Source organism: Pristiophorus japonicus, chromosome Y (assembly GCF_044704955.1).
Source record: "Pristiophorus japonicus isolate sPriJap1 chromosome Y, sPriJap1.hap1, whole genome shotgun sequence".
In the NCBI taxonomy this organism is placed as follows: Eukaryota; Metazoa; Chordata; class Chondrichthyes; family Pristiophoridae; genus Pristiophorus; species Pristiophorus japonicus.
In genome coordinates, this window is record NC_092011.1 from 35,471,286 (window position 1) to 35,495,851 (window position 24,566).

A 24,566-nucleotide genomic window follows, 5' to 3' on the forward strand; every position below is an offset into this window, starting at 1 on the left:
TAGAGGGGGTACACGGGAGATTTAACAGGATATTGCACTGGAGGATGCAGCAGAGATTTACAAGGATAATGCACGAGTGAGGGTACAGAGGAGATTTACCAGGATGTTGCAATATAGACGGTACAGAGCTGATTAACACGATCTTGCACTGGAAATGGTACAGAGGCGATTTACCAGGATGCTACACTGGAGAGAGTACAGAGAAGATTTACCAGGATGTTGCACTGGAGAGGGAATGAGGAGATTTGTCAGGATGTTACGCTGGTCAGGGCACAGAAGAGTTTTAAAAGGATATTGCATTAGAGAGCGTAGAGTGAAGATTCACCTGGAAGTTAAACTGGAGCGTGCAGTGAGGAGATTTAGGAGGATGTTGCACTGGAGATGGTACAGTGTAGTTTTACCAGGAATATGTGTAGAGAGTGTGCAGTGGAAGTGTAGCAGGATGTTGCAATACAGAAGGTACAGAGCTGATTTACCAGGATGTTACACTGGAGAGGGTACAGAGGACATGTATCAGGATGTTGCAATACAGAGGTTACAGAAGAAATTTACCAGGACATTGCACTGGAGCGGCTACAGAGGAGTTATACCATGTTGTTGCACTAGAGAAAATACAGAGGAGATTTACCAGGATGTTGCAATAAAGAGGGTGCAGAGGAGATTTACCAGGATGTTGCACTGCTGAGGCTACAGAGGAGATTTAACAGCATGTTGTACTGGAGTGGGTACAGTGGATATTTAACAGGATATTGCACTAGAGCTGTTGCAGTGGAGATTTACCAGGATATTGCATTGCAGAGGGTAAAGAGGCGATTTACAAGGATGTTGCAGTAGAGAAGGTACAGAGGAGATTTACCAGGATGTTGCACTGTAGAGTGTATAGAGGAGATATACCAGGATGTTGCACTGGAGAGCGTGCAGAGGAGATTTATTAGAATGTTGGACTGGAGATGGTGCAGAAGAGATTTACCAGGATGTTGCACTAGAAAATGTACAGAGGAGATTTACCAGGTTTTTGCGCTGTAGATGGTTATGAGGAGTTTTACCAGGATGTTACACTAGAGAGGGTACAGAGGAGATTTACCAGGATGTTGCACTGTAGTGTGTACAGAGGAGATATACCAGATATACCAGGACGTTGCACTGGAGGGCGTGCGGATGAGATTTATTAGGATGGTGGACTGGAGATGGTGCAGAAGAGATTTACCAGGATGTTGCACTAGAGATTGTACCGAGGAGATTTACCAGGTGATTGCGCTGTAAATGGTTATGAGGAGTTTTACCAGGATGTTAAACTAGAGAAGGTACAGAGGAGATTTGCCAGGATGTGGCCCTGGACGGGTTGCAGTGGAAATTTAACTGGATATTGCACTAGCAAGATTACAGAGGAGATTTACCAGGATGTTGCAATAGAGAGGGTACAGAGAAGGTTTACAAGAATGTTGAACTGGACGGCGTACAGAGGAGATTTACCAGGATATTGCACTGGAGAGGGTACAGAGAAGATTTACCAGGATGTTATTCTTGAGAGTGTACTTAGGAGATTTAACAGGATATTGCACTATAGAGGGTGCAGTGGAGATTTAGCAAGATGTTGCACTGCATAGCATGCAGAGGTAATTTACAAGGATGTTGCACTTGAGAGGGTAGAGAGGAGTTTTACCATGACGTTGCACTGGAGGCGTACAGCGGAGATTTAACAGGATGTTGCACTGGAGAGGGTACAGAGGAGTTTTTCCAGGATGTTGTACTGGAGAGGGTACAAATTATATTTAACAGGATATTGCACTAGAGATGTTGCAGAGGAGGTTTACTAGAATGTTGCACTGCAGACGTTACAGAGGAGATTTAACAGGTAGTTGCACTAGAGAGGTACAGAGGAGATTTAATAGATCATTGCACTAGCAAGAGTATAGAGGAGATTTACCAGGATAGAGCAGTGGAGAGGGCACAGTCGAGACTTACCAGGTTATTGCGCTGTAGATGGTTATGAGGAGTTATACTAGGATGTTAAACTAGAGAGGGTACAGATGAGATTTTCAGGTAGTTGCACTGGAGATTACAGAGGAGATTTCCAGGATGTGGCGCTCGGTGGCTACAGGATAGATTCACCAGAATGTTGCACAAGTGAGGGTACAGAGGAGATTTACGAGGATATTGCAGTAGAGAGGATACAGTGGAGATATACCAGAATGAAGCACTGGAGAGTGTACAGCGGAGATTTTGCAAGATATTGCACTGGAGAGGGTGCAGAGGAGATTTACTAGGATGTTGCACTGCTGAGGCTACATAGGCGATTTACTAGCATGTTGTATTGGTGTGGGTACAGAGGATATTGAACAGGATATTGTATTAGAGCGGGTGCCGAGGAGATGTATCACGTTATTGCATTACAGAGGAGATTTACAAGGATGTTGCACTAGAGAGGGTAAAGAGGAGATATACAAGGATGTTGCACTGTAGAGGGTACAGTGGAGATTACAAGGATGTTGCAATAGAGAGGGTACAATGGAGATATACCAGGATGTTGCACTGCAGAGCGTGCAGAGGAGATTTATTAGGATGGTGGACTGGAGATGGTGCAGAAGAGATTTACCCCGATGTTGAACTAGAAAGTGTACAGAGGAAATTTACCAGGTTATTGCGCTGTAGATGGTTATGAGGAGATTTACCAGGATGTTACACTAGAGAGGGTACAGAGGAGATTTACCAAGATGTTGCACTAGCTGGGTACAGAGGAGATTTACCAGGATGTGGCCCTGGAGAGCGTGCAGAGGAGATTTTACTGGATATTGCACTAGCAAGAGTACAGAGAAGATTTACCAGGATGTTGCACTGGAGAGGTTACAGACGAGATTTACCAGTATGATACATTCTGGACGGTAGAGAGGAGATTTAGCAGGTTGTTGAACTGCCGAGTGTACCGAGGAGTTTTAGCAGAATGTTGCAGTGGAGAGGGTGCTGAGGAGATCAACCAGGATGTTGCACTAGAGAGCATACAGAGGAAATGTACCACAATGCCGCACTGGAGAGTGTCCAGAGGAGATTCACCAGGATGTTGCACTGGAGAGCGCGAGAAGGAGATTTACGAGGATGGTGGACTGGTGAGGGTACAGAGAACATTTCCCATAATGTTGCACTGGGGAGGGTACTGAGGAGATCTACCAGGATGTTGCACATAGAGAGTGTACTGTCAAGATTTACCAGGTTATTGCGCTGTAGATGGTTATGAGGAGTTTTACTAGGATGTTTCACTAGTGATTACAGAGTAGATTTCCAGGATGTGGCGCTGGGTGGCTACAGGATAGTTTCACCAGAATGTTGCAATAGTGAGGGTACAGAGGAAATTTACGAGGATATTGCAGTAGAGAGGATACAGAGGAGTTATACCAGAATGTTGCACTGGAGAGGGTACAGGGGAGATTTACCAAGATGTTGCACTGGAGAGGGTTGCAGTGGAAATTTAACTGGATATTGCACTAGCAAGATTACAGAGGAGATTTACCAGGATGTTGCAATAGAGAGGGTACAGAGAAGGTTTACAAGAATGTTGAACTGGACGGCGTACAGAGGAGATTTACCAGGATGTTGCACTGGAGAGGGTACAGTAAAGATTTACCAGGATGTTATTCTTGAGAGTGTACTTAGGAGATTTAACAGGATATTGCACTATAGAGGGTACAGTGGAGATTTAACAAGATGTTGCACTGCATAGCATGCAGAGGTGATTTACAAGGATGTTGCACTTGAGAGGGTAGAGAGGAGTTTTACCATGACGTTGCACTGGAGGCGTACAGAGGAGACTTAACAGGATGTTGCACTGGAGAGGGTACAGAGGAGTTTTTCCAGGATGTTGTACTGGAGAGGGTACAAATTATATTTAACAGGATATTGCACTAGAGATGTTGCAGAGGAGATTTACTAGAATGTTGCACTGCGGAGGTTACAGAGGAGATTTAACAGGTAGTTGCACCAGAGAGGTACAGAGGAGATTTAATAGGTCATTGCACTAGCAAGAGTATAGAGGAGATTTACCAGGATAGAGCAGTGGAGAGGGCACAGTCGAGACTTACCAGGTTATTGCGCTGTAGATGGTTATGAGGAGTTATACTAGGATGTTAAACTAGAGAGGGTACAGATGAGATTTTGAGGTAGTTGCACTGGAGATTACAGAGGAGATTTCCAGGATGTGGCGCTGGGTGGCTACAGGATAGATTCACCAGAATGTTGCACAAGTGAGGGTACAGAGGAGATTTACGAGGCGGGAGTCCAGAGAGGCAGCGGCCTATAAAAGGCTCAGCAGTCCGGGGAGCGTCGAGAGAGGCGGGAGTCCAGAGAGGCAGCGGCCTATAAAAGGCTCAGCAGTCCGGGGAGCGTCGAGAGACGCGGGAGTCGAGAGAGGCAGCGGCCTATAAAAGGCTCAGCAGTCCGGGGAGCGTCGAGAGAGGCGGGAGTCGAGAGAGGCAGCGGCCTATAAAAGGCTCAGCAGTCCGGGGAGCGTCGAGAGAGGCGGGAGTCGAGAGAGGCGTACCGGTGCTGCTCCAGCTGAGAGAAGTCAAAAAAGAAGTAGAAAGAAATCAAAAGGTGACGTCACAGCCAACGTGGTAAGTGATTGGCTGCTGATTGGTGAGTAGTTTTTCTTTATTAGTCAGTAACTTTTAACATTGTTGTCGGCAATTTAAGTGTATCTAAGGGTTAAGTCATGGCAGGACAGCTCGGTCATGTGATATGCTCCTCCTGTACCATGTGGGAACACGGGGACAACACCAGTGTCCCTGACGACTACATGTGCGGGAAGTGTGTCCACCTCCGGCTACTGACGGTCCGCGTTGCGGAGTTGGAGCTGAAGGTGGATTCACTCTGGAGCATCCATCATGCTGAGAATGACGTGAGTATCACGTGTAGCGAGTTGGTCTTACCGCAGGAGAAGGGTCCACAGCCAGCGAGGGAATGGAAGACCAGCAGGAAGAGTAGTGCAAGGAAGGTAGTGCAGGGGTCCTCTGTGGTCATCCCACTGCAAAACAGATACACTGCTTTGAGTGCTGTTGAGGGGGATGACTCATCAGGAGTGGGCAGCAGCAGCCAAGTTCATGGCACCGTGGCTGGCTCTGTTGCACAGGAGGGCAGGAAAAAGAGTGGGCGAGCGATAGTGATAGGGGATTCAATTGTAAGGGGAATAGATAGGCGTTTCTGCGGCCGCAACCGAGACTCCAGGATGGTATGTTGCCTCCCTGGTGCAAGGGTCAAGGATGTCTCGGCGCGGGTGCAGGACATTCTAAAAAGGGAGGGAGAACAGCCAGTTGTCGTGGTGCACGTTGGTACCAATGACATAGGTAAAAAAAGGGATGAGTTCCTACGAAATGAATTTAAGGAGCTAGGAGCTAAATTAAAAAGTAGGACCTCAAAAGTAGTAATCTCGGGATTGCTACCAGTGCCACGTGCTAGTCAGAGTAGGAATCGCAGGATAGCTCAGATGAATACGTGGCTTGAGCAATGGTGCAGCAGGGAGGGATTCAAATTCCTGGGGCATTGGAACCGGTTCTGGGGGAGGTGGGACCAGTACAATCCGGACGGTCTGCACCTGGGCAGAATCGGAACCAATGTCCTCGGGGGAGTGTTTGCTAGTGCTGTTGGGGAGGAGTTAAACTAATATGGCAGGGGGATGGGAACCAATGCAGGGAGATAGAGGGAAACAAAAAGGAGGCAAAAACAAAAGACAGAAAGGAGATGAGGAAAAGTGGAGGGCAGAGAAACCCAAGGCAAAGAACAAAAAGGGCCATTGTACAGCAAAATTCTAAAAGGACAGAGGGTGTTAAAAAAACAAGCCTAAAGGCTTTGTGTCTTAATGCAAGGAGTATCCGCAATAAGGTGGATGAATTAACTGTGCAAATAGGTGTTAACAAATATGATGTGATTGGGATTACGGAGACGTGGCTCCAGGATGAGCAGGGCTGGGAACTCAGCATCCAGGGGTATTCAACATTCAGGAAGGATAGAATAAAAGGAAAAGGAGGTGGGGTAGCATTGCTGGTTAAGGAGGAGATTAAGGCAATAGTTAGGAAGGACATTAGCTTGGATGATGTGGAATCTATATGGGTAGAGCTGCAGAACACCAAAGGGCAAAAAACGTTAGTGGGAGTTGTGTACAGACCTCCAAACAGTAGTAGTGATGTTGGGGAGGGCATCAAACCGGAAATTAGGGGTGCGTGCAATAAAGGTGCAGCAGTTATAATGGGTGACTTTAATATGCACATAGATTGGGCTAACCAAACTGGAAGCAATACGGTGGAGGAGGATTTTCTGGAGTGCATAAGGGATGGTTTTTTAGACCAATATGTCGAGGAACCAACTAGGGGGGAGGCCATCTTAGACTGGGTGTTATGTAATGAGAAAGGATTAATTAGCAATCTCGTTGTGCGAGGCCCCTTGGGGAAGAGTGACCATAATATGGTGGAATTCTGCATTAGGATGGAGAATGAAACAGTTAATTCAGAGACCATGGTCCAGAACTTAAAGAAGGCTAACTTTGAAGGTATGAGGCGTGAATTGGCTGAGATGGATTGGCGAATGATACTTAAGGGGTTGACAGTGGATGGGCAATGGCAGACATTTAGAGACCGTATGGATGAAGTACAACAATTGTACATTCCTGTCTGGCATAGAAATAAAAAAGGGAAGGTGGCTCAACCGTGGCTATCAAGGGAAATCAGGGATAGTATTAAAGCCAAGGAAGTGGCATACAAATTGGCCAGAAATAGCAGCGAACCTGGGGACTGGGAGAAATTTAGAACTCAGCAGAGGAGGACAAAGGGTTTGATTAGGGCAGGAAAATGGAGTATGAGAAGAAGCTTGCAGGGAACATTAAGACGGATTGCAAAAGTTTCTATAGATATGTAAAGAGAAAAAGGTTAGTAAAGACAAATGTAGGTCCCCTGCAGTCAGAATCAGGGGAAGTCATAACTGGGAACAAAGAAATGGCGGACCAATTGAACAAGTACTTTGGTTCGGTATTCACGAAGGAGGACACGAACAACCTTCCGGTTATAAAAGGGGTCGGGGGGTCTAGTAAGGAGGAGGAACTGAGGGAAATCCTTATTAGCCGGGAAATTGTGTTGGGGAAATTGATGGGATTGAAGGCCGATAAATCCCCAGGGCCTGATGGACTGCATACCAGAGTACTTAAGGAGGTGGCCTTGGAAATAGTGGATGCGTTGACAGTCATTTTCCAACATTCCATTGACTCTGGATCAGTTCCTATGGAGTGGAGGGTAGCCAATGTAACCCCACTTTTTAAAAAAGGAGGGAGAGAGAAAACAGGGAATTATAGACCGGTCAGCCTGACATCGGTAGTGGGTAAAATGATGGAATCAATTATTAAGGATGTCATAGCAGTGCATTTGGAAAGAGGTGACATGATAGGTCCAAGTCAGCATGGATTTGTGAAAGGGAATCATGCTTGACAAATCTTCTTGAATTTTTTGAGGATGTTTCCAGTAGAGTGGATAAGGGAGAACCAGTTGATGTGGTATATTTGGACTTTCAGAAGGCGTTCGACAAGGTCCCACACAAGAGATTGATGTGCAAAGTTAGAGCACATGGGATTGGGGGTAGTGTACTGACATGGATTGAGAACTGGTTGTCAGACAGGAAGCAAAGGGTAGGAGTAAATGGGTACTTTTCAGAATGGCAGGCAGTGATAGTGGGGTACCGCAAGGTTCTGTGCTGGGGCCCCAGCTGTTTACACTGTACATTAATGATTTAGATGAGGGGATTAAATGTAGTATCTCCAAATTTGCGGATGACACTAAGTTGGGTGGCAGTGTGAGCTGCGAGGAGGATGCTGTGAGGCTGCAGAGCGACTTGGATAGGTTAGGTGAGTGGGCAAATGCATGGCAGATGAAGTATAATGTGGATAAATGTGAGGTTATCCACTTTGGTGGTAAAAACAGAGAGACAGACTATTATCTGAATGGTGACAGATTAGGAAAAGGGGAGGTGCAAAGAGACCTAGGTGTCATGGTACATCAGTCATTGAAGGTTGGCATGCAGGTGCAGCAGGCGGTTAAGAAAGCAAATGGCATGTTGGCCTTCATAGCAAGGGGATTTGAGTACAGGGGCAGGGAGGTGTTACTACAATTGTACAGGGCCTTGGTGAGGCCACACCTGGAGTATTGTGCACAGTTTTGGTCTCCTAACCTGAGGAAGGACATTCTTGCTATTGAGGGTGTGCAGCGAAGGTTCACCAGACTGATTCCCGGGATGGCGGGACTGACCTATCAAGAAAGACTGGATCAACTGGGCTTGTATTCACTGGAGTTCAGAAGAATGAGAGGGGACCTCATAGAAACATATAAAATTCTGACGGGGTTAGACAGGTTAGATGCAGGAAGAATGTTCCCAATGTTGGGGAAGTCCAGAACCAGTGGTCACAGTCTAAGGATAAGGGGTAAGCCATTTAGGACCGAGATGCGGAGGAACTTCTTCACCCAGAGAGTGGTGAACCTGTGGAATTCTCTACCACAGAAAGTTGTTGAGGCCAATTCACTAAATATATTCAAAAAGAGTTAGATGAGGTCCTTACTGCTAGGGGGATCAAGGGGTATGGCGAGAAAGCAGGAATGGGGTACTGAAGTTGAATGTTCAGCCATGAACTCATTGAATGGCGGTGCAGGCTAGAAGGGCCGAATGGCCTACTCCTGCACCTATTTTCTATGTTTCTATGTTTCTATATTGCAGTAGAGAGGATACAGTGGAGATATACCAGAATGTAGCACTGGAGAGTGTACAGCGGAGATTTTGCAAGATATTGCACTGGAAAGGGTGCAGAGGAGATTTACTAGGATGTTGCACTGCTGAGGCTACATAGGCGATTTACTAGCATGTTGTATTGGTGTGGGTACAGAGGATATTAAACAGGATATTGTATTAGAGCGGGTGCCGAGGAGATGTATCAGGTTATTGCATTGCAGAGGGTACAGAGGAGATTTACAAGGATGTTGCACTAGAGAGGGTAAAGAGGAGATATACAAGGATGTTGCACTGTAGAGGGTACAGTGGAGATTACAAGGATGTTGCAATAGAGAGGTTACAATGGAGATATACCAGGATGTTGCACTGGAGAGCGTGCAGAGGAGATTTATTAGGATGATGGACTGGAGATGGTGCAGAAGAGATTTACCCCGATGTTGAACTAGAAAGCGTACAGAGGAAATTTACCAGGTTATTGCGCTGTAGATTGTTATGAGGAGATTTATCAGGATGTTACACTAGAGAGGGTACAGAGGAGATTTACCAAGATGTTGCACTAGTTGCGTACAGAGGAGATTTACCAGGATGTGGCCCTGGAGAGCGTGCAGAGGAGATTTTACTGGATATTGCACTAGCAAGAGTACAGAGAAGATTTACCAGGATGTTGCACTGGAGAGGTTACAGACGAGATTTACCAGTATGATACATTCTGGACGGTAGAGAGGAGATTTAGCAGGTTGTTGAACTGCCGAGGGTACCGAGGAGTTTTAGCAGAATGTTGCAGTGGAGAGGGTGCTGAGGAGATCAACCAGGATGTTGCACTAGAGAGCATACAGAGGAAATGTTCCACAATGCCGCACTGGAGAGTGTCCAGAGGAGATTCACCAGGATGTTGCACTGGAGAGCGCGAGAAGGAGATTTACGAGGATGGTGGACTGGTGAGGGTACAGAGAACATTTCCCATAATGTTGCACTGGGGAGGATACTGAGGAGATCTACCAGGATGTTGCACATAGAGAGTGTACTGTCAAGATTTACCAGGTTATTGCGCTGTAGATGGTTATGAGGAGTTTTACTAGGATGTTGCACTAGTGATTACAGAGTAGATTTCCAGGATGTGGCGCTGGGTGGCTACAGGATAGTTTCACCAGAATGTTGCAATAGTGAGGGTACAGAGGAGATTTACGAGGATATTGCAGTAGAGAGGATACAGAGGATTTATACCAGAATGTTGCACTGGAGAGGGTACAGGGGAGATTTACCAAGATGTTGCACTGGAGAGGGTGCAGAGGATATTTACCATGATATTGCACCAGCAAGAGTACAGAATAGATTTACCAGTAAGTTGCAATAGTGAGCGTGCAGAGGGGATTTACCAGGATGTTGCACTGTATGGGGCACAGAGGAGATTTACCAGGATTTTGAACTAGACAGGGTACAGAGGAGATTTACCAGGATGTTGCACTAGATACCTTGCAGCAGAGATTTACGAGAATTTTGCACTGTAGAAGGTACTGAGGTGATTTATCAAGATGTTGCGCAGGAACGGATACAGAGTAGATTTACCAAGTTGGTGAACTTGAGTGGGTACAGAGGAGATTTACCAGGATGTAGCAATAGAGAGGTTGTAGAGTAAATTTACTTGGATGTTGCACTGCAGAGTTTACTGAAGTGATTAACAAGAAGGTTGGACTAGAAGAGGTAGAGTTGAGATTAAACAGTATATTTCACTGGAGAGGGATCCGAGGAGATTTACCAGGATGTTGTACTGGAGAGAAAAAGAAGATATTCAACAGAAAATTGCACTAGAAAGTGTGCAGAAAAGATTTACCAAGATGTTGATCTGCAGAAGGTACAGAGGAGATTTACTAGGATGTTACATGGAGAGGGTGCAGAGGGGATTTAAAAGTATATTGCACTGGAGAGGGTAAAGAAGATATTTACCGGGATGTTGCACTGGAGAGGGGTCAGAAGAGAATTACCAGGATATTGCACTGGAGCGGGTACAGCAGAGATTGACCAGGATGTTGTACTAGCCAGGGTGCAGAGTAGAGTTAACAGGGTGATGCACTGTGTAGGGAACAGAGGAGATTTACCAGGATTTTGCACTGGAGTGGGTACAGAGAAGATTTACCAGGATGTTATTCTTGAGAGTGTCCATAGGAGATTTAACAGGATATTGCACTACAGAAGTTGCAGTGGAGATTTAGCAGGATGTTGCACTGCATAGCATGCAGAGATGATTTACCAGAATCTTGCACTTGAGAGGGTACAGAGGAGATTTACCATGATGTTGCACTGGAGGCGTACAGAGGAGATTTAACAGGATGTTGCGCTGGAGAGGATGCAGACGAGATTTACCAGGATGTTGTACTGGAGAGGGTACAGATTATATTTAACAGGATATTGCACTAGAGAAGTTGCAGAGGAGATTTACAAGAATGTTGTACTGCAGAGGTCACAGAGGAGATTTACCAGGTAGTTGCACTAGAGAGGTTACACAGGAGATTTAATAGGATATTGCACTAGCAAGTGTACAGAGGAGATTTACAATGATTTTGCACTGGAGAGCGTACAGAGGAGATTTACCAGGATGTTGCACTGGAGAGGGTTCAGAGGAGAATTACCAGCATCTTGCACTGGAGCGGGTACAGCAGATATTGACCAGGATGTTGTACTAGTCAGGATGCATAGTAGATTTAACAGGATGATGCACTGTGTAGGGTACAGAGGAGATTTACCAGGATTTTGCACTGGAGCGGGTACCGAGAAGATTTACCAGGATGTTATTCATGAGAGTGTACATAGGAGATTTAACAGGATATTGCATTATAGAGGGTGCAGTGGAGATTTAGCAGGTTGTTGCACTGCATAGCATGCAGAGGGGATTTACCAGGATGTTCCACTTGAGCAGGTACAGAGGAGATTTACCATGATGTTGCACTAGAGGCGTATAGAGGAGATTTAACAGGATGTTGCACTGGAGAGGATGCAGAGGAGATTTACCAGGATGTTGTACTGGAGAGGGTACAGATTATATTTAACAGGATAATGCACTAGGGAAGTTGCAGAGGAGATTTACAAGAATGTTGTACTGCAGAGGTTACAGAGGAGATTTACCAGGTAGTTGCACTAGAGAGGTTACACAGGATATTTAATAGGACATTGCACTAGCAAGAGTACAGAGGAGATTTACCAGGATTTTGCACTGGAGAGGGTACAGAGGAGATTTACCAGTATGTTACACTGTGGTGTGTAGAGAGGAGATTTAGCAGGATGTTGAACTGGAGAGGGTATATAGGCGATTTAACAAGAAGATGCACTGGCGAGAATAGAGAAGAGATTTACAAGGATGTTGCAATAGAAAGGTTAGAGATGAGACGTAACACGATGTTGCACTGCAGAGGCAGCAGATGTGATTCACTAGGCTGTTGAATTAGAGAGACTATAGGAGCAACATACCAGGATGTTGTACTGAAGTGTGTATAGAGGAGATTTAGTAGGATGTTGCACTTGTGAGGGTAGAGAGGAGATTTAACAGGATGTTGGACTGGAGAGGGTGCAAAGAAAATTTTACAGGATACTGCACTGGATTATGTACAGGGCAGATTTACCAGGATCTTCCACTGGAGAGGGTAAACGGGAGATTTAACAGGATATTGCACTGGAGGTTGCAGCAGAGATTTACAAGGATAATTCACGAGAGATGGTACAGAGGAGATTTACCAGGATGTTGCAATATAGACGGTACAGAGCTGATTTACCACGATCTTGCACTGGAAATGGTACAGAGGCGATTTACCCGGATGCTGCACTGGAGAGGGTACAGAGAAGATTTACCAGGATGTTGCACTGGAGAAGGAATGAGAAGATTATTCAGGATGTTACACTGGACAGGGTACAGAAGAGTTTTAAAAGGATATTGCATTAGAGAGGGTACAGTGAAGATTCACCTGGAAGATAAACTGGAGCGTGTAGTGAGGAGATTTAGGAGGATGTTGCACTGCCGAAGGTACAGAGGAGATTTACCAGGATGATGCCATGGGAGGGTACAGAGGAGATTCATCAGGATATTGCACTGGAGAGTGTACAGAGGAGATTTACCAGGATGTTGCACTGGAGATGGTACAGGCTAGTTTTACCAGGAATATGCATAGAGAGTGTGCAGTGAAGACGTACCAGGATGCTCCAATACAGAAGGTACCGAGCTGATTTTCCAGGATGTTGCACTGGAGAGGTTACAGAGGACATTTACCAGGATGTTACAATACAGAGGGTACAGAAGAAATTTACCAGGACATTGCACTGGAGCGGCTACAGAGGAGTTATACCATGTTGTTGCACTAGAGAAGATACAGAGGAGATTTACCGGGATGTTGCAAGAGAGAGGGTGCAGAGGAGATTTACCATGATGTTGCACTGCTGAGGCTACAGAGGAGATTTACCAGCATGTTGTACTGGAGTGGGTACAGAGGATATTTAACAGGATATTGCACTAGAGAGGTTGCAGAGGAGATTTACCAGGATATTGCATTGCAGAGGTTAAAGAGGCGATTTACAAGGATGTTGCAGTAGAGAGGGTACAGAGGAGATTTACCAGGATGTTGCACTGCAGAGTGTACAGAGGAGATATACCAGGATGTTGCACTGGAGAGCGTGCAGAGAAGATTTATTAGAATGTTGGACAGGAGATGGTGCAGAAGAGAATTAGCAGGATGTTGCACGAGAGAATGTACAGAGGTGATTTACAGCTAATTGCGCTGTAGATGGTTATGAGGAGTTTTACCAGGATGTTACACTAGAGAGGGTACAGAGGAGATTTACCAGGATGTTGCACTGTAGAGTGTACAGAGGAGATATACCAGATATACCAGGATGTTGCACTGGAGGGCGTAGGAAGGAGATTTATTAGGATGTTGGACTGGAGATGGTGCAGAAGAGATTTACCAGGATGTTGCACTAGAGTGTGTACCGAGGAGATTTACAAGGTATTGCGCTGTAGATGGTTATGACGACTTTTACCAGGATGTTAAACTAGAGACGGTGCAGAGGAGATTTGCCAGGAATTGGCCCTGGTGATGTTGCAGTGGAAATTTAACTGGATATTGCACTAGCAAGATTACAGAGGAGATTTACCAGGATGTTGCAATAGAGAGGGTACAGAGGATGTTTACAAGAATGTTGAACTGGAGGCGTACAGAGGAGATTTACCAGGATGTTGCACTGGAGAGGGTATGGAGAAGATTTACCAGGATGTTATTCTTGAGAGTGTACTTAGGAGATTTAACAGGATATTGCACTATAGAGGGTGCAGTGGAGATTTAGCAAGATGTTGCACTGCATAGCATGCAGAGGTCATTTACAAGGATGTTGCACTTGAGAGAATAGAGAGGAGTTTTACCATGACGTTGCCCTGGAGGTGTACAGATGAGAATTAACAGGATGTTGCACTGGAGAGGGTACAGAGGAGATTTTCCAGGATGTTGTACTGGAGAGGGTACAAATTATATTTGAAAGGATATTGCGCTAGAGAAGTTGCAGAGGAGATTTACCAGAATGTTGCATTGCAGAGGGTACAGAGGAGATTTAATAGGACATTGCACTAGCAAGAGTACAGAGGAGATTTACCAGGATAGAGCAGTGGAGAGGGTACAGTCGAGACTTACCAGGTTATTGCGCTGTAGATGGTTATGAGTAGTTATACTAGCAGCATAAACTTGAGAGGGTACAGTGGAGATTCTCAGGTAGTTGCACTGGAGATTACAGAGGAGATTTCCAGGATGTGGCGCTGGGTGGCTACAGGATAGATTCACCAGAATGTTGCACAAGTGAGGGCACAGAGGAGATTTACGAGGATATTGCAGCAGAGAGGATACAGAGGAGATATACCAGAATGTTGCACTGGAGAGTGTACAGCGGAGATTTAGCAAGATGTTGCACTGGAGAGGGTGCAGAGGAGATTTACCAGGATGTTGCACTGCTGAGGCTACGTAGGCGATTTACTAGCATGTTGTACTGGTGTGGGTACAGAGGATATTTAACAGGATAGTGTATTAGAGCGGGTGAAGAGGAGATTTACCAGGTTATTGCATTGCAGAGGGAACAGAGGAGATTTAATAGGACATTGCACCAGCAAGAGTATAGAGGAGATTTACTAGGATAGAGCACTGGAGAGGGTACAGTCGAGACTTGCCAGGTTATTGCGCTGTAGATGGTTATGAGGAGTTATACTGGGATGTTAAACTAGAGAGGGTACATAGGAGATTTTCAGGGAGCTGCACTGGAGTTTACAGAGGAGATTTCCAGGATGTGGCGCTGGGTAGCTACAGGATAGATTCACCAGAATGTTGCACAAGTGAGTGTGCAGAGGAGATTTACGAGGATATTGCAGTAGAGAGGATACAGAGGAGATATACCAGAATGTTGCACTGGAGAGTGTACAGCGGAGATTTAGCAAGATATTGCACTGGAGAGGGTGCAGAGGAGATTTACTAGGATGTTGCACTGCTGAGGCTACATAGGTGATTTACTAGCATGTTGTACTGGTGTGGGTAGAGAGGATATTTAACAGGATATTGTATTAGAGCGGGTGCCGAGGAGATGTATCAGGTTATTGCATTGCAGAGGGTACAGAGGAGATTTACAAGGATGTTGCACTGGAGAGGGTAAAGAGGAGATATACAAGGATGTTGCACGGCAGAGGGTACAGTGGAGATTACAAGGATGTTGCAATAGAGAGTGTACAAAGGAGATATACCAGGATGTTGCACTGGAGAGCGTGCAGATGAGATTTATTAGGATGATGGTCCGGAGATGGTGCAGAAGACATTTACCACGATGTTGAACTAGAGAGTGTACAGAGGAGATTTACCAAGTTATTGCGCTGTAGATGGTTATGAGGAGATTTACCAGGATGTTACACTAGAGAGGGTACAGAGGAGATTTACCAAGATGTCGCACTAGTTTGGGACAGAGGAGATTAACCAGGATGTGGCCCTGGAGAGCGTGCAGAGGAGATTTTACTGGATATTGCACTAGCAAGAGTACAGAGGAGATTTACCAGGATGTTGCAATAGAGAGGGTCCAGAGGATATTTACAAAGATGCTGAACTGGACGGCGTACAGAGGAGATTTACCAGGATGTTGCACTGGAGAGGTTACAGACGAGATTTACCAGTATGATACATTCTGGACGGTAGAGAGGAGATTTAGCAGGTTGTTGAACTGCCGAGGGTACCGAGGAGATTTAACAGAATGTTGCAGTGGAGAGGGTGCTGAGGCGATCAACCAGGATGTTGCACTAGAGAGGATACAGAGGAAATGTTCCACAATGCCGCACTGGACAGTGTCCAGAGGAGATTTACCAGGATGTTGCACTGGAGTGCGCGAGAAGGAGATTTACGAGGATGGCGGACTGCAGAGGGTACAGAGATCATTTCCCACAATGTTGCACTGGGGAGGGTACTGAGGAGATCTACCAGGATGTTGCACTAGAGAGTGTACTGTCAAGATTTACCAGGTTATTGCGCTGTAGATGGTTATGAGGAGTTTTACTAGGATGTTGCACTAGTGATTACGGAGTAGATTTCCAAGATGTGGTGCTGGGTGGCAACAGGATAGTTTCACCAGAATGTTGCAATAGTGAGGGTATAGAGGAAATTTACGAGGATATGGCAGCAGAGAGGGTACAGGGGAGATTTCCCAAGATGTTGCACTGGAGAGGGTGCAGAGGATATTTACCAGGATATTGCACTAGCAAGAGTACAGAATAGATTTACCAGTAAGTTGCAATAGTGAGGGTGCAGAGGGGATTTACCAGGATGTTGCACTGTATGGGGCACAGAGGAGATTTACCAGGATTTTGAACTAGACAGGGTACAGAGGAGATTTACCAGGATGTTTCACTAGATACCTTGCATCAGAGATTTACCATAATTTTGCACTGTAGAAGGTACTGAGGTGATTTACCAGGATGTTGCACAGGAACGGGTACAGAGTAGATTTACCAAGTTGGTGAACTTGAGTGGGTACAGAGGAGATTTACCAGGATGTAGCAATAGAGAGATTGCAGAGTAAATTTACTTGGAAGTTGCACTGCAGAGTTTACTGAAGTGATTTACAAGAAGGTTGGAATAGAAGAGGTACAGTTGAGATTAAACAGTATATTGCACTGGAGAGGGATCCGAGGAGATTTACCAGGATGTTGTAATGGAGAGAAAAAAGATATTCAACAGAAAATTGCACTAGAAAGTGTGCAGAAGAGATTTACCAAGATGTTGAACTGCAGAAGGTACAGAGGAGATTTACAGGGTAATTGTACGAGAGAGGATACAGAGGAGATTTACCAAGATGTTGCACTGGAGAGGGTACAGAGGAGATTTACTAGGATGTTACATGGAGAGGGTGCAGAGGGGATTTAAAAGTATATTGCACAGGAGAGGGTAAAGAGGAGATTTACCAGGATGTTGCACTGGAGAGGGTTCAGAGGAGAATTACCAGGATCTTGCACTGGAGCGAGTACAGCAGAGATTGACCAGGATGTTGTACTAGTCAGGGTGCAGAGTAGAGTTAACAGGATGATGCACTGTGTAGGGTATAGAAGAGATTTACCAGGATTTTGCACTGGAGCGGGTACAGAGAAGATTTACCAGGATGTTATTCTTGAGAGTGTCCATAGGAGATTTAACACGATATTGCAATATAGAGACTGCAGTGGAGACTTAGCAGGATGTTGCACTGTTTAGCATGCAGAGGTGATTTACCAGGATGTTGCACTTGAGAGGGTACAGAGGAGATTTACCATGATGTTGCACTGGAGGCGTACAGAGGAGATTTAACAGGATGTTGCACTAGAGAGGATGCAGAGGAGATTTACCAGGATGTTGTACTGGAGAGGGTACAGATTATATTTAACAGGATATTGCACTAGAGAAGTTGCAGAGGAGATTTACAAGAATGTTGTACTGCAAAGGACACAGAGGAGATTTACCAGGTAGTTGCACTAGAGAGGTTACATAGGAGATTTAATAGGATATTGCACTAGCAAGAGTACAGAGGAGATTTACAAGGATTTTGCACTGGAGTGCGTACAGAGGAGATTTACCAGGATGTTGCACTGGAGAGGGTTCAGAGGAGAATTACCAGGATTTTGCACTGCAGCGGGTAGAGAGAAGATTTACCAGGATGTTATTCTTGAGTGTGTCCATAGGAGATTTAACAGGATATTGCATTATAGTGGGTGCAGTGGAGATATAGCAGGTTGTTGCAAAACATAGCATGCAGAGGTGATTTACCAGGATGTTGCACTTGAGCGGGTACAGAGGAGATTTACCATTATGTTGCACTGGAGGCGTATAGAGGAGATTTAACAGGATGTTGCACTGGAGAGGATGCAGAGGAGATTTACCAGGATGTTGTACTGGAGAGGGTACAGATTATATTTAACAGGATATTGCACTAGGGAAGTTGCAGAGGAGACTTACAAGAATGTTGTACTGCAGAGGTTACAGAGGAGATTTACCAGGTAGTTTCACTAGAGAGGTTGCACAGGAGATTTAATAGGATATTGCACTAGGGAAGTAAGTTGCAGAGGAGATTTACAAGAATGTTGTACTGCAGAGGTTACAGAGGAGATTTACCAGGTAGTTGCACTAGAGAGGTTGCACAGGAGATTTAATAGGATATTGCACTAGCAAGAGTACAGAGGAGATTTACCAGGATTTTGCACTGAAGAGGGTACAGAGGAGATTTACCAGTATGTTACACTGTGGTGTGCCGAGAGGAGATTTAGCAGGATGTTGATCTGGAGAGGGTACATAGGCGATTTAACAAGAAGATGCACTGGCGAGAATAGAGAGGAGATTTACAAGGATGTTGCAATAGAGAGGTTAGAGATGAGACGTAACACGATGTTGCACTGCAGAGGCAGCAGATGCGATTCACTAGGCTGTTGAATTAGAGAGACTACAGGAGCGATATACCAGGATGTTGTACTGGAGTGGATATAGAGGAGATTTAGTAGGATGTTGCACTTGTGAGGGTACAGAGGAGATTTAACAGGATGTTGGACTGGAGAGGGTGCAGAGAAAATTTAACAGGATATTGCACTGAAGTATGTACAGGGCAGTTTTACGAGGATCTTCCGCTGGGGAGGGTACACGGGAGATTTACCAGGATATTGCACTGGAGGTTGCTGCAGAGATTTACAAGGATAATGCACGAGAGAGGAACAGAGGAGATTTACCACGATGTTGCAATATAGACGGTACAGAGCTGATTTACCACGATCTTGTACTGGAAATGGTTCAGAGGCGATTTACCCGGATGCTGCACTGGAGAGGGTACAGAGAAGATTTATCGGATGTTGCACTGGAGAGGGAATGAGAAGATTTGTCAGGATGTTACACTGGACAGGGTACAGAAGAGTTTTAAAAGGATATTGCATTAGAGAGGGTACAGTGAAGATTCACCTGGAAGTTAAACTGGAGCGTGTAGTGAGGAGATTTAGGAGGATGTTGCACTGCCGAAGGTACAGAGGAGATTTACCAGGATGATGCCATGGGAGGGTACAGAGGAGATTCATCAAGATATTGCACTGGAGAGTGTACAGAGGAGATTTACCAGGATGTTGCACTGGAGATGGTACAGGGTAGATTTACCAGGAATATGCATAGAGAGTGTGTGCAGCGGAGATGTACCACGGTGTTGCAATACAGAAGGTACCGAGCTGATTTACCAGGATGTTGCACTGGAGAGGGTACAGAGGACATTTACTAGGATGTTGCAATACAGAGGGTACAGAAGAAATTTACCAGGACATTGCACTGGAGCGGCTACAGAGGAGTTATACCATGTTGTTGCACTAGAGAAGATAAAGAGGAGATTTACCGGGATGTTGCAAGAGAGAGGGTGCAGAGGAGATTTACCATGATGTTGCACTGCCAAGGCTACAGAGGAGATTTACCAGCATGTTGTACTGGAGTGGGTAAAGAGGATATTTAACAGGACATTGCAATGGTGGGGGCAAAGAGGAGATTTACCAGGATGTTGAACTGGACAGGGTACAAAGGAGGTTTAACAGGATGTTGCACTAGATACGTTGCAGCAGAGATTTAACAGAATTTTGCATTGTAGAGGTTACTCTTGTGATTTACCAGGATGTTGCACCGGAACGGTTACAGAGTAGTTTTACCAGGTTGTTGCACTAGAGAGGGTACAGAGGAAATTTACCAGGATGTTGCACTAGAGAGGATACAAACGAGGTTTAACAGGATGTTGCACTGGAGAGGGTACAGAGAAGATTTACAAGGAAGTTGCATTAGAGAGGGTACCAAAGAGATTTTACAGGATGTTGAACTGGATTGTGTACAGAGCAGATTCACCACGATGTTGCTCTAGAGTATAGAGGCGATTTTCCATTAAAGTTGCACTTCAGAGTGTACAGAGAAGATTTGCCTGGATATTGCACTGTATAGGGTACGGAGGAGATTTACCAGGATTTTGCAACGTAGCGAGTACAGAGAAGATTTACCAGGATGTTACTCTTGAGAGTTTAGATAGGAGATTTAAAAGGATATTGCACCAAAGAGGGTGCAGTGGAGATTTACCAGGATGTTGCACTGCAGAGCGTGCAGAGATGATTTGCAAGGATGTTGCTCTTGAGAGGGCACAGATGAGATTTACCAGGATGCTGCACTGGTGAAGTTACAGCGGACATTTTAAAGCACGTTGCACATGAGAGGATGCAGTGGAGATTTACCAGGATGTTGCGCTGCAGATGGTTATGAGGAGTTTTACCAGGATGTTACACTAGAGAGGTACAGAGGAGATTTACCAAGATGTTGCAATAGAGAGGATACAGAGGAAATTTCCCAGGATGTTGCACTGGAGAGGGTACAAACGAGGTTTACCAGGATATTGCACTGGAGAGCATGCAGATGAGATTTACAAGGATGTTGGACTGGAGAGGGTACAGAGAACATTTTCCACGATGTTGCACTGGGGAGGGTACAGAGGAGATCCACCAGGATGTTGCACTAGAGAGGGTACAGTCGAGATTTACCAGGTTATTGCGCTGTAGAGGGTTATGAGGAGTTTTACTAGGATGTTATACTAGAGAGGGTCCAGAGTGAATTTTCAGGATTGTGTACTAGAGATTACACAGGAGATTTACCAGGATGTGGCCCTGGGTGTATACAAGGTAGATTCAATAGAATGTTACACTAGACAGTGTACAGAGGATATTTACCATGATGGTGCACTAGTGAGGGTACAGACGAGATTTACCAGGATATTACAGTAGAGTGTGTACAGAGTAGATATACCAGTATGTTGCACTGGACAGGGTTCGGGAGAGATTTACCAAGATGTTGCACTGGAGAGCGTGCAGTGGAGATTTACCAGGATACTGCACTAGCAAGAGTACAGAGATGATTTACCAGGAAGTTGCAATAGAGAGGGTGCAGAGGAGATTCACCAGAATGTTGCACTAGACAGTGTACAGAGGATATTTACCAGGATGTTGCACTAATGAGGGTACAGAGGAGTTTTAACAGAATGTTGCACTGCAGCGGTTAGAGAGGCGATTTACAAGAATGTTGCACTGGAGAGGGTACAGAGGAGATTTAACAGCATTTTGCACTAGAGACGTTGCATAGGCGATTTAACAGGATGTTGCAGTGCAGATCTTGCAGAAGTGATTTAGAAGGAAATTACAGAAGAGACAGAGGAGATTTACCAGGATGTTGCACTGGAGAGGGTACAGAGGAGATTTAACAGGATGTTGCAGTGTTCAGGGTGCAGACGAGATTTACCAGGATGTTGCAGTACAAGGGTTGCAGATGAGATTTACCATGATGTTGCACTGGAGAGAAAACAGAGTAGACTTACCAGGATGTTGCACTGGAGACGGCAGAGAGGAGATTTACCAGGATGTTAAACTGGAGAGGGTACATAGGCGATTTAACAGGAAGATGCACTGGCGAGAATAGAGAGGAGATTTACAAAGATGTTGCAATAGAGAGGTTAGAGATGAGACGTAACACAATGTTGCTCTGCAGAGGCAGCCGATGTGATTTACTAGGCTGTTGAATAAGAGAGATTACAGGAGAGATATACCAGGATGTTGTACTGGAGTGGATATAGAGGAGACTTAGTAGGATGTTGCACTTGTGAGGGTACAGAGGAGATTTAACAGGATGTTGGACTGGAGAGGGTGCAGAGAAAATTTAACAGGATATTGCACTGGAGTGTGTACAGAGCAGATTTACCAGGATCTTCCACTAGAGAGAGTACACGGGAGATTTACCAGGATATTGCACTGGAGGGTGTAGCAGAGATTTACAAGGATAATGCACGAGAGAGGGTACAGAGGAGATTTACCAGGATGTTGCAATATAGACGGTACAGAGCTGATTTACCACGATCTTGCACTGGAAATGGTACAGAGGCGATTTACCAGTATGCTGCACTGGAGAGGGTACAGAGAAGATTTACCAGGATGTTGCACTGGAGAGGGAATGAGGAGATTTGTCAGGATGTTACACTGAACAGGGTACAGAAGAGTTTTAAAAGGATATTGCATTAGAGAGGGTACAGTGAAGATTCACCTGGAAGTTAAACTGGAGCGTATAGTGAGGAGATTTAGGAGGATGTTGCACTACCGAAGGTACAGAGGAGATTTACCAGGATGATGCCATGGGAGGGTAAGAGGATATTCATCAGGATATTGCACTGGAGAGTGTACAGAGGAGATTTACCAGGATGTTGCACTGGAGATGGTACAGTGTAGGTTTACCAGGAATATGCATAGAGAGTATGTAGTGGATATGTACCAGGATGTTGCAATACAGAAGGTACAGAGCGAAATTACCAGGATCTTGCACTGGAAATGATACAGAGGCGATTTACCCGGATGCTGCACTGGAGAGGGTACAGAGAAGATTTACCAGGATGTTGCACTGGAGAGGGAATGAGAAGATTTGTCAGGATGTTACACTGGACAGGGTACAGAAGAGTTTTAAAAAGATATTGCATTAGAGAGGGTACAGTGTATATTCACCTGGAAGTTAAACTGGAGCGTGTAGTGAGGAGATTTAGGAGGATGTTGCACTGCCGAAGGTACAGAGGAGATTTACCAGGATGATGCCATGGGAGGGTACAGAGGAGATTCATCAAGATATTGCACTGGAGAGTTTACAGAGGAGATTTACCAGGATGTTGCACTGGAGAGGGTACAGAGGACATTTACCAGGATGTTGCAATACAGAGGATAATTAGAAATTTACCAGGACATTGCATTGGAGCGGCTACAGAGGAGTTATACCATGTTGTTGCACTAGAGAAGATACGGAGGAGATTTACCGGGATGTTGCAAGAGAGAGGGTGCAGAGGAGATTTACCGTGATGTTGCACTGCTGAGGCTACAGAGGAGATTAACCAGCATGTTTTACTGGAGTGGGTACAGAGGATATTTAACAGGATATTGCACTAGAGCGGTTGCAGAGGAGATTTACCAGGATATTGCATTGCAGAGGTTAAAGAGGCGATTTACAAGGATGTTGCAGTAGAGAGGGTACAGAGGAGATTTACCATGATGTTGCACTGTAGAGTGTACAGAGGAGATATACCAGGATGTTGAACTGGAGAGCGTGCAGAGGAGATTTATTAGAATGTTGGATTGGAGATGGTGCAGAAGAGATTTACCATGATGTTGCACTAGAGAGTGTACAGAGGAGAATTACCTGGTAATTGCGCTGTAGATGGTTATGAGGACTTTTACCAGGATGTTAAACTAGAGAGGGTACAGAGGAGATTTGCCAGGATGTAGCCCTGGAGAGGTTGCAGTGGAAATTTAACTGGATATTGCTCTAGCAAGATTACAGAGGAGATTTACCAGGATGTTGCAATAGAGAGAGTACAGAGGATGTTTACAAGAATGTTGAACTGGACGGCATATAGAGGAGATTTACCAGGATGTAGCACTGGAGAGGGTACAGAGAAGATTTACCAGGATATTATTCTTGAGAGTGTATTAGGAGATTTAACAGGATATTGTACTATAGACGGTGCAGTGGAGATTTAGCAAGATGTTGCACTGCATAGCGTGCAGAGGTGATTTACAAGGATGTTGCACTTGAGAGGGTAGAGAGGAGTTTTACCATGACGTTGCACTGGAGGCGTACAGAGGAGAATTAACAGGATGTTGCACTGGAGAGAGTACAGAGGAGATTTTCCAGGATGTTGTACTGGAGAGGCTACACATTATATTTAACAGGATATTGCACTAGAGAAGTTGCAGAGGAGATTTACCAGAATGTTGCAATGCAGAGGTTACAGAGGAGATTTACCAGGTAGTTGCACTAGAGAGGGTACAGAGGAGATTTTATAGCACATTGCTCTAGCAAGAGTATAGAGGAGATTTACCAGGATAGAGCAGTGGAGAGGGTACAGTCGAGAATTACCAGGTTATTGCGCTGTAGATACTTATGAGGTGTTATACTAGCATGCTAAACTAGAGAGGGTACAGAGGAGATGCTCAGGTAGTTGCACTGGAGATTACCAGGATGTGGCGCTGGGTGGCTACAGGATAGATTCACCAGAATGTTGCACAAGTGAGGGTACAGAGGAGATTTACGAGGATATTGCAGTAGAGAGGATACAGAGGAGATATACCAGAATGTTGCACTGGAGTGTGTACAGCGGAGATTTAGCAAGATGTTGCACTGGAGAGGGTGCAGAGGAGATTTACCAGGATGTTGCACCGCTGAGGCTACATAGGCGATTTACTAGCATGTTGTACTGCTGTGGGTACAGAGGAT